Source organism: Ambystoma mexicanum, chromosome 3q (genome assembly GCF_040938575.1).
Source record: "Ambystoma mexicanum isolate Mex_15411 chromosome 3q, UKY_AmexF1_1, whole genome shotgun sequence".
Lineage (NCBI taxonomy): Eukaryota > Metazoa > Chordata > Amphibia > Caudata > Ambystomatidae > Ambystoma > Ambystoma mexicanum.
This window is the reverse complement of record NC_090926.1, coordinates 528672617-528689658: the sequence shown is the minus strand read 5'-3', so window position 1 is coordinate 528689658 and position 17042 is coordinate 528672617. Positions and strand designations below refer to the sequence as shown.

Below are 17042 nucleotides of genomic sequence, written 5' to 3'. Positions count from 1 at the left end.
TTTTAGGGTTCTACCAGACCGCACTCTACTGTTGCCTAATCACTCAGGAAGTTTGCTGGAATACTGGGTTCGCTACGTGGCCCTTACTACATTATTGAAGAGGTTAATTGCTTTGACTACTTACCTAACACTTTATTTACCTTACACTTCAGATATATTCATGCTCTTATCCCTAATAGCTGTTTATTCTCATTGCCCTATGGGGTCCACACAAAGAAAGTGATTTTTCTGATTAGGAACATTGAAGCTCTAACCCTGAACATGTACCTATGATCCGAAACGCGTTGGTTAGTTTGACACCCAGAAGGGGCGTTTTCTTTGGACACATGAGTTACTTCAAGAGACTGACTATGTGAAATCCTATGAATATTCAAGTCTGTTGATACCTCGCCCGAAGTTTGGGCATGCTGTCTGTTTATTTTTTATACCCGACCATTGGAGTTGGTTGGTTTTGTTACACCTGTATAACATGCACATGAAAAATGTCATTGTTGTCATTAATAACATTGGAAACTATGTGTGATTTGCAATAAAAATTTAATTTTCATATATTTTCCACTCCATATTGGGATTGAATTTCTTGAATGAGGATTATCAACCAGTAGAGTGATTACAATGGTGATAGAGAGAGAAATACTAAGTCTACCTGCCAGCCATTTTGGCAAAAGAGACATATATGTAATAACAAATTGTATGTGGGACATTGATTCCCTTTGGAGTGCATTTGGGTCCACTGTGTAGCAATACATGGTTCTGGTTTCATGTGTTTTTTTGCCCCAAGTGGCCTTGTGACTTTGCCCAACTGCACCTGAATTAACCACTATATACTCTTTGAATGTGCACTAGATGAATGCCCAAGAAAATAATAAACTCTGAATGAGTCATTACCCTGATCTGTGCACCCCTATCCCCTATTTCTTGTACTGTTTTGTTTTTCCCAATACAAATTCTCATGATGGTGGTCTTCTCGGGATTGACTGCCAGATCGTTAGCAGATTTGTAAATGCTCATTGCACCCAATAGTTGTTGTAAACCCGTAGGGGTATAGTCAATAAGCAGCACGCCATCTGAATATTTGATGCAGCTTATTCTCTGCCCTCCAGTTTTTTGGACCAGCTAGTGTAAGTTTATCAAGTGTGTTCTTCAAATCGGCCAAGTATAGAATTAATTGTAGGGGAGTAAGGATGCACCCTTGCCATATTCCTCTCTCTGTAGAGATGGGCTTTGAGAGATCCCCCCACTGTTAAGTCAGACTTGGATCAGGGTATTCTGATGTAAATAGACCAAGATAGCTAACCGGCCCAACGGAATACCCCAGGACTTCAACTTTTGCCATAGACTATTTCTGTTGACAGTGTCAAAGACCTTACTCAAATCCTCCAGGTCCACATAACCTGGGTGTTCCCTGCCAGCCACTCACTATCCCTGAGTGTATTCACCACCAGCCCATTGACAGTTGTAGAATTACCACAGTGGAAGCCAATCTGAGCCCTGTCTAATATTCCTGTGCCCCTGCCCAACTCTCCAAGTACCGCCCCTGCTAAGATTTTACTGTCTGCATCCAGAAGGGCAATCAGGCAGTAGTTGTGGGGATCTGCTCGATCGCCCGTCTTGAAAATGGGGATTATGACACCAGACCTCCAACTTTCGGGACACTGCCTTCTGTCAATACAATTCTTAAAGGGAAGGTACAGTGTCAAACACCAGGAGTCAACATAAGCTTTTAAGATGGAGTTTGACAACCCATTATGTCCTGTGGGTCTGGAACTAGAAGCTTTAATAATGAATTCCCAGACCACCTCAAGGGAGACACACTGAGACCAGGGGAGGTCAGGGTCCAGAGCCATTATGTCACAGGAAATCTTCCCAAATAGAGAGTGGGAGTGACCTGTCCATAGGTGCTCTGATACACAATTGGCTTCAGATGAGAATTGGGAGATCCTGAGTATTTTTGTAATTAGAGTTTCTAACCTTAGTTCACCATGATGTTGGTATTTTAGGTATCGCTGGTCCTTGGGCCAGTTTCGATACTCCCTAGTCAGGATTCTTTTTCCCTTAAGAAAGCCTTCCTATTTATGGCATCCCTACTGGAGATTTTCAGCCTTTAAATACTGCGCTGAAATGGTAAAATGTGGGATTTTGCTAAAAATTGGGCAAACCACCATACATTTTACAAGTAGTCAACCAACATGGAACAATTGAATAAATGCCTTACAGTACGCAAGATATGTCGAAACCCTGCTGCCACGGTCACTGTAAAACACTTGCTGATGGCTTGCAAGCAATAGGTCAACATTGTAATTTTATACCATGTTTTTTTCCCTTAAGAAAGCCTTCCTATTTATGGCATCCCTACTCAGGGCTCTAGGGTGTTTTCTCGGTTCCCTCTTCTGTAGCAAGATCGTATAGTTAAACTTGTATTTATGCCTAGGAACCTTATTTTACCCAATTGACTCTGATCTATCCAATTCCCATAGAAAGTGTAGAAACTTTTCTAGCTGGCACATAATTACAAATTCTGACCTAGATTCCATTGTGAGCAAGTTATTCAGATTGTTATTCAACTGTTTCCCATCTCGCTTGAATGTAACCACCCGGTCCCCACCCCACCCCCCGTGTTCAGACAAAGACGTGCTATCAATGCCAGGACCTAAAAAACATGATTTGAGAGCTCCTATATTTTATGAAACAACAGTATGAATTAGTTTGGTGAGAAAAGTGATATCTTGTATAGGATTAATATAGACTAAACCTATTTACTAACATAGCACTGTATAAAATAGGGTGGTGAATGCATGGAGAGAATACTGAGGAGAGCGATGGGATGGGACAAAAATTACAATTAATAGGGTGAGACGCTTTGACCATGTACACAAACCAGGAGATTTACAGAGATCTGTGAGGAACCTCTATTCATATGTTCAAATTCTGACTGGAGAGTGTCAGCCTTGAAATACTGGGCTGAAACGGTAAAATGTAGGTTTTTGCTAAAAATTGGGCAAACCACCATACAATTTACAAGTAGTTCTCCAACATGGAACAATCGACTAAATGCCTTACAGTACGCAAGATATGCCGAAACTCTGTTGGCACGCTCACTGTAAAACACAAGCTGATGGCTTGCAAACAATATGTCAAAATTGTAATTTTATACCATGTTTGCGATGCTGAAGCCCTCAATATGTAAAAGAGAGCTGTGCACTAGAATGACCTGCACGATTCCTGCAAGTAGAGACAGCAATCCTGTGAGCTGTTCTCTGGAATACTTCCTCCTTTATAAAGGGCAGACCATTCATTATGAATATGTTCCCCCTCAATACGACCATACTCTCTTTTCTCAAAATGTTAATATAACGATTCATAGATTGTCTGGTTGGGATGGTGTATGATTTGTGAATGTTTTAAGTCATTGCTATAAAACTGAATGTTTTTTTTAGCCCTGTGATTTACAGTTTTTTCCACATGTCCATTTTTTCAACCTTGCTAATTATTTTGACATAAATCGTTTAAGGTTAGTCTACAAAGCATGCTTTGGCTTACTTTTCCTTGGCTGCATTCTGTGACCTGGCATGTCGGCAATTTGCATGAATTGGGTATATGCTAAACTGGCATTGGATTTTATCTTTGACAAAGCAGAACGTGGCATGTGTTGAATGTTTTTAAAACTGTATAACACATTGATTGAAATACTCCTCAGATTGTTTTTGCACATGCAGCCCCAAAATAAATGAATTAAGTCCTCTTGTTGAAATCTTTGATGCAGGTGCAGACACACTGTCCAACAAAAGACACAAGATGTACCATTTCCATCCAGAGTGGGTAACCAATGTTTTACTTCCAGCGTAAAAAGAACATGTACATCATTAATCTGCGGTGCACTAGTTACAGTGAGAAAATGTTGAGAGGTATTTTGCAATAATATTCACATTTTAAGCAATCCTAAAAGGTAGGTAAATTAAACACTGCAATCTGAATGCTGTTACAGACGCATACTTCAACGTTGCTAATTTGATGGAAACTCATGCACTTGTACAGATGGTGCCATTGTGAAGGTTGCAGTGACTGTGTGGCTAAGTCTTTTGTAAGAGAATTTAATAACTGTCCTGAATTTATGTCTGCCATGTCAGGTGTGCAGTTAGGTACAAACTCTATGGCAAGGAGGGTATCTGCACTATCAGCCTATGTAATTGCCTATCTTTGAAATTCTGCCTTTATCAGTCATGAACCTGCTGAAATCAAAACTTGTTTCTCTTCTGACAGCATCGGACTGCTGTTGGTTTTTCAAGCTACACACCAGATTTCTGAGCACTGGTGGACAGCACACAGTTTCAGCATTCATGTTGAATGGCTCGATTGGTTTCCTACATTCTGATATACTTGAACATTTTTAGGCGACTACTAATTAATAAAGACATAATGATGCTGTCAATAATATAATGGTAAATGAATACTATATTCCTTTTTCTATATAAAGAGAAAATATACCACCCCAAAAAGCTTGTGGTGCAAATTCTCATACATGGACATTCTCATTCTCATGGACAGCACCACTGCAGTAGCTCCCTCCTTTTGCCTATTAACTACAAGTAGCTTTTGCTGACATAAGGTTGGAGAACCCTGATGTAGACCAACAATATATAAAGCAATTTAAATTTTAAATATATCTGCTACCGGGCTAGGAAACATTCAACACATTCTACTGGTTCAATTTGGAAATGTGTACGATTTAGTAAAACAATCGTGTAAATGACCACATGCGATTTCCACCATTTGCATGAGAGCAGACTTTCGGGAAAATTAGGACATTTCTTTTTTTTAGTCTAGTTAGGTAATGGTTTACAGAGATATATATTTAAGAGATGGGACCTGGTGTCAAGAAGCAGCTAAATCATACACAACCAGTACATCTTGCGGAAAACTCTGCCCAGCAGCATCCATGTTGCAAGGGTCATGGGAACTGTATACTTTGGGACACATTAGTGAATACTGCCTTTAAAAGCATGTTTCGGTTTCCTGCTACTTGATTAAAATGCATGTGTTTTTCACTTTTAGCATGATTATATTATTTAGGTTTTTTCCTTTTCGTTTCTAAAACCTCTCCTGCAGCACAGTACAGAGAAAATCCACATTTATGAATCAAACTTGTTGTCTTTTGTAATTTTGTTTCATATTTCTCAATGTTCTTTGACAGTTTTTCGTTCTATGCACAGTTCTGAAAACTGCCAGGTTTCCCCACAAGTACTGTGTGAGAAATGTTTTGTCTCCAGTCTGCAAAAGAAATCACTTTCTAACAATGCTGGTGAGAACTGCTTCAATAAGAACTCCTCACCCCCTCACACATCTTCTGTCACCCAATCCCTCAGAGTCCCACATTCTAAATTACCCAGAACTGGGGATGTCTTGTAATATTTTGGAAAAAAAAACACCACTTACATGTTGCATATGTAATCATATTTAGCTTCAAACATTTAAAATGGAGGGCATAGAGCTGCCAGAAAGTCTCTATCAGATGAACGTAAAAGGTTTTTAATATTTATTAATTGTTTAATTGTTACATGGAGTGCCAAGAAACCATGCAGGTGGCGACAGTACACGGTATAAGTACCTTTAGCATAACATTTGGCAAATGTATTTATTTATTTATTGGTCAATTGTACAATTAGAATCTAGGAACAGCAATGGTGCACACAAGTGATTGAGATATCCTAGCATCCATGCCAGTGAGGCTGTTACTTTGCGATGGAACAACATGTTTTGTTTAAAAGTGGTAGTGAGTAAAAAGCTCAAATTCATCCACCATGAATTGCGTCAAGAGGAACACCACAACATGTGATTCGCCTAAGTGAGGGTAATCTAATAAACCAATTAGCAACATGCTTACATGTGAGGAATATGAAAAAATTGCAAATGTGTAACGCAGAAATCTCTAAAATGGCATCACATCAAATGGGAGGAAAAAGAGGTTTGGATGTTACTCCCATCAGACTGACCTCATTAATATGCCCAACAACAATGAGGGGTTGATTTAGTGTGATGTCACTTTAGCAACACTCCCCAATCACAAAAAAGAACCAATTAGATTAGAGAAAGTATACACAATAGAAAAGGGAGTGGTGTCTGCTCTATAAAAGTTAAAACCCATAGATTCAGAGGGGAGGAATTCACTCACTGACTAACAGTCTGATTGGATGAAGGAGGGACAGGAGAATTGGCAATATCAGAAAGGGCAACAGAAAAGATTGTTTTTCTTTTGAACCCATTTTGGATTACAAGAAGTACACTGAAAGAGAGGCCTACCTGGAATTTGTGTCCCTGGCCGCCTTCAATTTGAAATACAGACTACAGGTCAAAATACAGAAAGAAGGTAAACTATTCTGTGAAGGGAAGTTAACCCAATCTTGCTGAGTGATGCCCACCTGTTGTGAGAGGGGGAGAATCGAAGCAGTCCTTAAGAGTGATGTTGTTTTTGTGTAAAACATATTATAATACTATAGGGATGAAGTTAATTTATTAGGGGCAACCATGACAACATGAAATGTGATGCTTATATTGCTAATTCATGCATTTGAAATATATGAATAATGTCTTTGTATTATGTAAGTACCATCATAATATAGTCCACAATGTTTTTCATACAATGACACAGTTGGAGACACAGGTATTTTGATCGAAGCATGCATCACTGTAGTGTATTCTTTTTTTTTAAACAATGCAATCAATATAACATATTGCCCCAATACAAAATCCTTGCTTTTATAACGGATGGCAAAATGTTTAAACAAACGTCAGCCAATGTTAATCCCAATTTGGCTGACGCTGACTTGAATTTCATGCTCCAGTGAGTGTTTTGGTAGTCATCGATAACAAAAGCAGAACCTGAGCACCCACCCAGGTTTTACAAATTGTTGAAAATTAATTGCTTTGTCAGAGTTATCGTGGCACTGTCCATCCACACATGCAGCACCTAAACACACAACTAGAGAGAACTTGTTACGCTATTATATTCTTCCCACAAGGCAAGTTGGGGTCTGACTATTTACAAATAGCGCATTGCATGTTACCACCACATTAAAACATTCTACTGTGCCTTGGAACTAAAACATCAAGGAAGGTATGTCCTCAAAATATAATACATTATATTATTGGCTCATTCATGTATTTTATTTGTGACCATTTTACAATGGGTTTTGTTGGCCTCCTACCATAAATGCTGCTAGAGAAGACGTGCAAAGCTGTGAATCACCAACAAATAACACAGGTTGGCATTTGAGAACATAGGTGAGTAATGTATTTATATGGGTACACCATTATGCAGATTTATTAATATGCATACATTGTACACTTATTGAGAACATATTGCCACAATTAAGATGCTTATTTAGGCTCTCTTATTTTCCTGATGCGATTAATCCATCATTATCGCCTAGGTCCATGTAGCTGCCTGCACACACTTGAATTATTTTTCACCTTTCTTTTAAATCCACAGACATACATGGTGTATTTTGTAGACATTGGAATATTTATATTGTGCCACGTTTTGTCTCATCCTAATGAAGGTTCCCATTAATTAGAGCTAGATTTAATAAACACAAAGAGGACCGAAACACGAGTTGACAACATATTTAAAATGTGTGTTAATATGAACAGAATGTTCTGTTAGGAGATTGAACGACATTTAAGCTCGAGGCTAGGTTGTGAGAAATACTATGATTATACATGTATCCAGGATAAGGCTATATTGTCCTATCCTAGGTTTAATGGGAGTTTCATTTTGTTTTAAGTGTTTTATACAGTTGTTGAATAAAAGGCTGTTGATTAATAATGGAGGTGTTCAGAAGACAATGACCATTTATGAACTTATTTTTCAGAGAGTAGACTCGATAGTCATTGCATAGAGGGAACAGATTTTTTAATAAGTAATCATACTCAAGCCCTGATATATCTCCCTTTTAACATCAGACATCAATCGGGTCATAAAACATTAATTAGATCTTCGGAAGATAAATTGGTCAGTGACATAATATGGATCATCGACTCACATACACTTACATTCCCTCCCCCAACAATCCACACATCACTTTGAAATGCCTTTGATATTAGAATTGTTATACAAACCAAAATAAAATATTTTAATGAAATGTATAATATCATGGCTGTGCAATGAGGTTGATAATTTAAATAATCTTTTTGTTGCTGTATTATCAGTATCATTTTATGAATCTTACACTTATTGTGGTTCCTTACATTATGAGATGTCAATTAATGTAATGCCACTAAGGTCAAAGGTTCTGTGAGGTCCCTGCCTGTGGTGTCATTGGGGAAATAATGTCAATTTTATTTTGCTATCCCTGGCATTTTGTTGAATTTAGGTCGGTAATGACATCGAAACCAGGGAAAGATATGTAGGCATTGACAAACAAAAATAGTTGAGTCCTTTTTGTAGCAGTAACCTTCTCTATAATAAGGGCATAAGCACACGGATCAAGACAAGCAATAGCTATTTAAAAGGAATACTCCAGAGATAATCCAGGAAATTGGCAGAGGATGAAGGAACATAGGAATCAAGGACACCAAATGTAACATGCAAAAGCAACACAAGAGTAGAAAAACAGAGAGGTCCCAAAAGTAGTTAGAAAACAGGGAAAGAACATAGGAAGCACCACTGAGTGGGAACACAGGGCAGCATAACAGGACGCTTGGCAAGTTCTTCATATACTTGGGCCTAGTTTACAGAAGCGTTTTATAATCGTAAAACCCCACTGGAAAACACTGTGTAAATTAGGGCCTACGTCCAAATTTTACATAGAAGTGGACCAAGACCGTAAAAATTGAGCTAGGTGACTTGCTCAGCAGGACACTCACACTCCCCTCATTTTTTATATTATTTTGTTCATAGTGCATTTGATAGGCGCCTATACAACCCAATCGTGTTTCCAGCCACCACAAGGCAAAAATGGGGAGGGAACAGGAAAGTAGTAAACAATAGTAAAAAACAGTAGGTAATCAAACAATAACGGTCCTTCTAGCCTTGTGTGATTCAGATGAGCAAGTGCAGGGGGGAGAGAAGAGAGGGTGAAGGGTGAGGAGGGAAAAGGAAGGGCAATTGCTAGAGTCGGTCGAGGAGGGAGAGTACCAAGGGCTTCCAGGAGGGACCACTGGCTAAGTGCAGGGGTGAAGGTGTCCCAAGAAGGTGCAACTCAGTCTGAGAGGGGTCCATAGGGAAGTGCTGAGGGTGCTGGTGTCAACTGGGCAGAGGGCCTGATTACCTGTTAGACTCATGAGGACCTGGCCGCCAGTCTCAGCGGCAGTGAGGTGGGTAGCAGGGGAGGGTGAGAGGGAAGGAGGAAGACAAAAGAAGAGCTTTGAGCAGTTTCTGGAAATTAAAGAGGTTCGGCTCAAATCTGAGAGGGGCAGGGAGGCTGTTCCAGAGAGAGGCACCAGCTGAGGAGAGAGAACTGCCCCAAACTCTCTGCTTGGAGAAGCTTTTCATCAGCAGAAAGTTTGTGCTAGAAGAGCAGAGGGCTTGATCAGTGAGGAATTTGGGGAGAGAGAGTTGGAGATTTCGTGGTCCCAGGCCCCAGAAAGCCTTGTTGATTATGCAGAGGGTCTTGAATTTGTTCCTCATAGCCACCCGGGACCCAGTGGAGAGATTTTATGGCTGGAGAGATGCGATCCCTGGGTTTAAGGCCAATGATAAGTTGTCCTATTCTGGATTCGTTGAATGGGGTAGAGGGGGGAAAGAGGCATATTGAGGAAGATGCTGTTGCAGTAGTCCAGCCGGGAGACAGCCAGAACTCTGGAGAAATTGAACTTCTGTGGAATGGTGAGGAAAGGAAGAATGCCTCCCAGGAGATGAAGCTGGAAGTGGGACTTCTTGGCATTGTCCAAGATGTGAGGTGTGAAAAAGAGAGATGAATCGAAGATGACTATGAGATTGTTGGCCTCAATGAATGGTGAGGGTAGGAGGCCCAAGGAGGGTTGCCATAGGGCAGGAGGGAAACAGGGTGCAGGTGTCCCAATAAGAAGGATTTCAGTCTTACTGGCATTGAGCCAGAGGTCATTGGCAGCACACCAAGCCTAGATAGCAGCCGGACTATTGGTAATGAGGGTGAGGGAGGAGGTGGAGGTAGTAGAGGGAAGTTTGAAGGAAAGTTGAGTTTCATCAGCATAGCACTGGAAGTGAGGAGATAAGGTGGGCAAGAGGGGCGAGGTAGTTATTGAAAAGCCATTGGGACAGGATAGGGCCCAGGTGGACGCTGCACGTGGAGAGCGAGGTGGTAAAGGAGAAAGGGCCCAGTGACACCTGCAAAGCGCGGTTAGTAAGGAAGGAGGTCAACCAGTCTAGTACCCGGTCTGTGATGCCAAGGGTGTCACAGATCATTGTTATGAGGATGGAATGATTGACCATGTCGAAGACAGAGGAGATACTGGAGAGAATCGGAGAAGAAGGAGGGTTTGAGTCAAGATTAGCAAACAGATCTTCATGGGTGTTTAGAAGTGCAGATTCCATGCCCCTGGATACCCGGAATCCAGATTGATGGTCGTGGAGGCAACCAGCAAGTACAGTATAACAGATCAGTTGGGTGGAGTCCAACGTTTCCAAGAGTTATCCCAGGTGGGGGGGTGGTAGAGATGGGATGGTAATTAACTGGGCAGGAAGGGTCAGCAGATTGCTTTTTTGGAGAGGGTGCAAAGGGAGTGCTTGAGGGATAGAGAGTGAGGCAAAGGAGTGGTTATAGAGATCATCAAGAGCCAGACTAGAGAGGAGATGTTGCCCTTGATCATAATGGAAGAGCAGGGGAGCACCTGTTTGGATGAGACCTTCATAGAGCGGACAACTTTAGAGACCTCATCAGGTGCTATGGTTAAGAAGGAGGAGAGGTTGTGAGATTGATGTGGGCGAAGGAAGGCAAGAGAGCTGGAGAGTGGGTAGGTGTAGGAATGCAAAGTGTGGAATCCTGGTGCTCCTTTTCATGTGCAAGGGGTGGAAGAGGGGTATGGATGCCACAAATGGAGGGGAAATGTCAGCAGTGTCCATCTTTGAAGAAACCCAGGAAGTACATCAGGAGAAGGTGTAAGGGAGTACACTAAGAAACTTCTAGGTTTGGTCCTTTATAAGTGATGCCATATGTGCTGTCATCAGTGATGACATTTGTGATGTCATCAGTGTTCTCAGGGTCTGCAGAATGGGTTCATAGTCAAAATTGCAAAGCTTCCAATACCTGCTGAATTTCAGAGTTATTATTATATTAAATGGACACCTTAACGTCACTTCAACTAACGTTTCTTCACCGAATTTCATGGATGTTGTAGAACTTTATCTTAACAGTTTTTTCATCCAAGAATTTTCACACACACATATACATACAGATATCACAGACAAACACACAGACGCATGTAGGTCTTATGAACTAAAAGAGTTGAAAAGACCATTGTTTGCAGTAAACATAGTTGATTAAAATACTATATACGACAGCAAAGATGTAATAAAAGAAAGAAATTAGAACATCTCATGTCAAAATGCACTTTATAGAACTGCAATTGCTTATAACGAAACGTTTCCTTCAAAGGTACTTTTGGTGCTGACATGCTTTGTATAATGCATTTCTATGGCAAACTAAGTAGACCACATAGAGCAGGCGCCTGCAACCTATGGCTTTTAAGATGTGTTGGACTACAACTCCCATCAGCCCCAACCAGCATAGCCAGTTCAAAATATCTGCGCATTTTAAGGTTGCAGACCTTAGAGCGATAACATGGCACACACTGTGTTCCATTCCTAGAAACTAATGCTATATGCACTTTTTCTTTATCAGTACTTTGGGCAAGATACCTGCTTCCAGGAAACAAATGGATACAGTTACAACACATAAGAAAATACAAGACTCGACACAGTGTCTATTTTGTGTTTAGATTCACGAATAAACGCATATTTCCTATGATTTATGGGTGCCAGTTTTACATGTCGTGAAGAAAGCATGTTTAAGGAGCTTACAGGCATAGCACAACCGAGTTGGCTTCATTACGGACCAGCTAAGCCATCTGTAGTTTTGACAAGTCGAGCACACCAGTGGGAAATGGAAGTTGTCATACGAAGAAAAGTAAAACATTTCAAGAAACACACTCACCAGAAATAATTCAGAAGACTTCCAGCGACGTGCTTCCAAATTCTCAAGAGAAGTTAGCATCCATCTGGAACAGAAAATACAATGAGAGAGTAAGGACAATTTACACTTCCCCTTCACTTAACCCATTAAATGGCATTCTTAAGAAACAATGAGGCATTCCAAAATCTAACATGATATGCAGCAGTGATGGCAGGATACAAAACACAGCAGTCAAACAAATGTCCAAAAAGTTAGCATGCACCCCGAATCTAAACAGCCACACACTATATGTGTACATGTAACCCAAATGAGGAACAGAAGAACCATTGAAAAACACACCAACATGTTTCTTCCGGGATGGCAGCTAACAACGTATTTAGAAGCCGCATTTTAATTTCGTTCATGCATTTGGCCTTAATCCAGTTGAGTCCTTGACCCCATTTGTGCAGTTAGAAATACACGTGTGTAATTAAAATAACACACGAACTGGGAGGAATAGTGTAGAGTAATGCTTAACTGTAGTCTGAGAATCAAGACATGCCAGCTATGGAGTCGCCTCCGCAGTTCAAATGAGGCTAGTGTAGCACCCACACAGCCATCTATGCCCTCGGCTGCCAGGGAAGAGTTGAGTCAAGGGCACAATTGTGCCCCTGGAAGGTATTCTTTGTTTCTGCCTGCAATAATTGCCCACACTCCCACCGAACCCGCCTGTGGCATTCACGTTGTAATCAATGTAGTTCCCTTTACTTGAAGTCATGAAGGACTAGCATGTAGACTAACGTCATTTTACTTTTCTTATGAGTGGTCAAAGGAAACATATGTTCCCAAAGCATTTTTGGAGAAGTGTACACTTTGTCGAGGACGCCGATTTGTTTCCGAGGGTACGATTCCCTGATCGGGGTAATGGCCAGGTTACTTAATGCTGCTGAATAAGCGGGATCATTTCTGGAGTAGGGGATGGCAGGGCATTTTCAGTACTGCACGGAATTTTTAGCAATGCAACAATTCACTTTTTTGAAACATTCAACTAGCCCGTTCTAATTCAACGACTCTGTAAGTGCAGTGGGCATCTATTTTCGATGTAATTTACATAGGAACGTGATGATTCCGACTAACTCCTGAACTTAAAAAAGATGTCGTCACTACTGGCTCATTTGTTATTAAGATGATTGTTTTCCCTGCCCAGAGCAGGAAAGTAAAGCCTATACAACCACCGCGTGCGTCGTGGACCGCTAATAGCATGGGCGAAATTAGGAACCATCGAGAAGGCTAATTCGGTTGGGGGTCCAATAAAACTAATCAATGGAATGTTTTTTAAATCTTTGAAGTTAGTCATTTTCACAGTGTTGTGCATCAATGGCACTAGGCCACGCCCTGGCAAGCATAGCTGCACGCCATGACCAGTGACCTACAGACCAGCTGTGGCAATGCCAGATCTGGTACGTCCAACAGCTGGGCAGGGCTTCAGGCATCTCTTAAGGCCATGCCATGGCCAAAGAAGCAACCACACATGGGTTTAGGACATGTGGAATGGGTACTATCGAAATAGTATGGTATATCATTAAAAAAACATCGAAATTCAGTGAAACTGAGTTAAAGGAACATTACAGTTAAGTTTACACTTTAAAAAACATGCAACTACAACGAGAAACTTTCATTCTAGAGTAATTACGGTTTCAGTGCAAAATATTTTTTTAAAAAAAACAATACATTGACATGGTCCAGTTATGGAAAGGTCTGCAACCATAACGTCCACCGCCAACATGCACTGGTAATAACGAGACATATGCCATCACATATGACATCAATGTTGACTTTACCATCACTTTCTGTCAGGATGTCTATGGATTATATGGAAGTCAACATATGCAGAATGAAAGGTTAGCCTCTATTGAACTAGGCTTACAGCAGGGTTACTGTAAAATTATTGAATCCGAAATGGCCGAGGGAGAAATATTTTTCAACATTTTTTTTTTCAAAAATATCTTTCGGTTTTGTCTCCCACAGACATTTCAGACAGTAAACATAGCTGCCGCCTCTGCAATCCCCCCGCGACGGCGGTTTCCTTCCCTCACATGGATGGGAACCTGCGGCGTAGGGTCCTTTTAATTTTAATTTTTTTTGTTAATAACTTTATTTGTCCCCCGCTGTCCTTTTTAGGGATGTGGTGGACACCCCTGCAACCCACTAGATCCTGGAATGTCAATTAAGGGGGGTAGGGGACACCCCTGCAACCTCCGCTCCCCTTGATCGTCATTTTTACTATTCGTTTTTTTTTTTTTGCAATGCCATATTCAGCACTTTCCCCCGTTTGTTTGTTTATTTTGCACATGTGTACTGTATCTGCTACAGTATGGCACAAAGAGGAAGAGCATGCATCATACGGAGTACTCTGGCAGTACAATTACACTTTCTGATGTATTAAAACTTTGAGCAAGCTTAAATTTAAGGGCATAAGGTCTAGAAATACAAGCAACAGGCATCTGTGTGGATACAGAGAGTATACTTAAAACATTGAGGTAAAATATGGTGATGTGTAATTGATGACAATTACCAGAGCATCCAACTAGGATTGGTGCCAGTTGTCACACGTATAAGATACTCAAATGGGTACTGTGGCATACCAGAAGAAGCTCTCAGAAGATTGTGAGTCATGTTTAAAAGGGATAAATCAAAATAAAAACATGCCCAACTTGCCCTATTTCTATGAGGGAAGTTCTCCACCTGGCAAAACAAAAACCAAGGATGGATACAAAAGTCCAAATTAAAGATCTTTAGTCTGAATCCAAACCAGCTAATTGGCCCTACAACAATAGAAAACACCCAACAAAAAAAAGGAAAAAGGGGAAGCTTATTACAATAGCTTCATCAAGGCTTCTTCTTGCCCAGTTTATCATGGACTTGTTTTCAGTCTTTCCCAGTTCCTTTTTTCTAGCAGGATAGTCTATGCAGTCTTGATACCAAATTAAGCTTTGCAATCTCTGCTTTTAATAAACAACACTGTTTCCTGATGCAAACAATGGCATTCCTCCAGGATTGCTTGGGAACACACACAACAACAAAAAAAAAACCAAAACATTTCTGCCTTTTCCTCCTTTGAGGCACTGGGACTCCCCAAAGTCCTACTATCTTCAGACAGTTTATTTTCTTTCGCACACATTATTTTAAATAGGGTGGGGTCCACCCTGGTTGTTCAAAGTTTTGAAATCGTCCTGGCTTTCTTAGCCTTAATTCCATTATTCATATCTCCTTCTTTGTCACTTTTATAAGAATTTTTCCAAGCTTGCGATTCTCAGGCTCCCGTAACCTCAATAATTTATTCAGTCGTCATCTCCAGTGTTTGATTCCCAGTCTTTGGATTCCTTTCAATTCCTTGGTATATCATATTTTCCACTCTCAGGTTCCCTTGATAACTTTTCCCAGCCTTTAATTACAATATTCTTGTTACTCTCAACCCCCTCCCCTTCTATAGTGTGTTTGTACACTCAGATTCCTCAGCTTTTCCAGTGGTTCTTCACAATGTTCATATTACTCTCACTCAACCTTTTAGAGAGTATTTGCACACCTGGCTTTCTCAAGCTCTCATAACCTGGATAGTTTCTGTAGCTTTTTTATTCACAGTATTTTTACCTTGTAACAGTATGTCTTCCGTCAGGTTTCTCAGGCTCCCAAAGCCTCGTTGGCTTTCTGTGGGGTTTTATCTCTGCAGCTATGGTGTGACATGCACATGGATCGGGGAACCAGGCTCCCTCAAATGGTCTGATATCGGCATCTGTTAGCAGCCTCACACACCACCATGGATCCTTCTTGGTCACGCCACCAGACGAGATGGTTATCCTTCCGTCTCTGCTCCCGCTCTGACTTCAGGTTCTAGGTGTGATAGAATGCCAACCTGTAGATGCTCGGTTAGTGTTTTGGTCACCCTCCAGTTTACGCTGTCTCTGTGGCTCTCCCCCTCCAGAATGTCAATACTATGGAGGCTTGCCTTTGTATAGTAGTCCCACTTCTTCTGTACGAGTCTCCCTTTGCTTTACAATCCATCCTCTTCTTATACATGTCACAAGAACAATTTGAATTGTTCAGGATGTGTTCAGCATTATCTGCAGCCTAGAGAGGTATAGAAGGATTGTTGTTAAATAGCGTGGTTGCAGGCGATATACACGTGATTTCCATCTTCATACATGCAGACAGGGTGATTTGTATTGGGAGTTCCATTTTGGAATGGGAATCCTTGTCCCCAAGAGAGATGTCACTCCCAGTTAAGTCCCACTTACCCATATGAAAAGGAGGTTTGGGGGTCTTGCATAGCTTGATCCCCTGTTTTGCTTCAATGGGTTTACCTCCCCTGATATATTCTTATCACAGTTTTTTCATCTAAAGGTGCAGGGTGTTTGGTCAGTTATATTTGTCATAGGATGATGACTTAAGGACCCTGGATGATGATGATATTGTGCAGAAGAATAATCCGGGAGATCAATCTCAGTGGATAAACAGTGCAGTGGTGGCTCAGTTGATAATCTGCAAGTAAGCCTAGGTTCCCTCGTAAGTTCCAGAAGGTGATGCATAGTTCCTGAACAGTTGTACTTTGCAGATCCTACCCACTGCTAGAAATGAGATCAGCCTAGCAGGTACAACAAGTGCTTTATAAGGAATAAAAGGTCTAAGCTGTAATCAAACAAACTGGTTTCATTAGGTCAAGGGAATGGAGTATCAATGTGATTCCCACTCATCATTCGTAAATCTCTGAGTTTCACTCATCCCAGCAGTATTTTGGGGGTCATTACGAGTATGGCGGTAGGGGCTTAATGGCACCATTAATGATAGCGGTGCCGTTAAGCCCCTACCGCCATATTCTGAGGTCCCTTAGCCGGTCCCAGCAGGAACGGCTGGTCTGAGCAGTCGTTCTTTGCGGGACTCGTTAAGGGACCTTGGAGC

The 17042-nt window shown here is 41.0% G+C and overlaps 1 protein-coding gene across 6 annotated transcripts in view; it reads right to left on the bottom strand.

Annotated features, from left to right (window-relative positions):
* TENM2 (teneurin transmembrane protein 2) overlaps positions 1-17042 on the bottom strand; it is a 3863575-nt gene that overhangs the window by 3249258 nt on the left and 597275 nt on the right. For 5 of the 6 annotated variants that reach the window (XM_069654289.1, XM_069654288.1, XM_069654292.1 and 2 more), the window contains one exon: positions 12129-12192. The gene's annotated coding sequence lies outside the window, so the exon portion shown is untranslated. Of the gene's footprint in view, positions 1-6297; positions 6319-12128; positions 12193-17042 lie in introns of those variants that run through there. The other variant, XM_069654290.1, reaches the window with a different exon arrangement.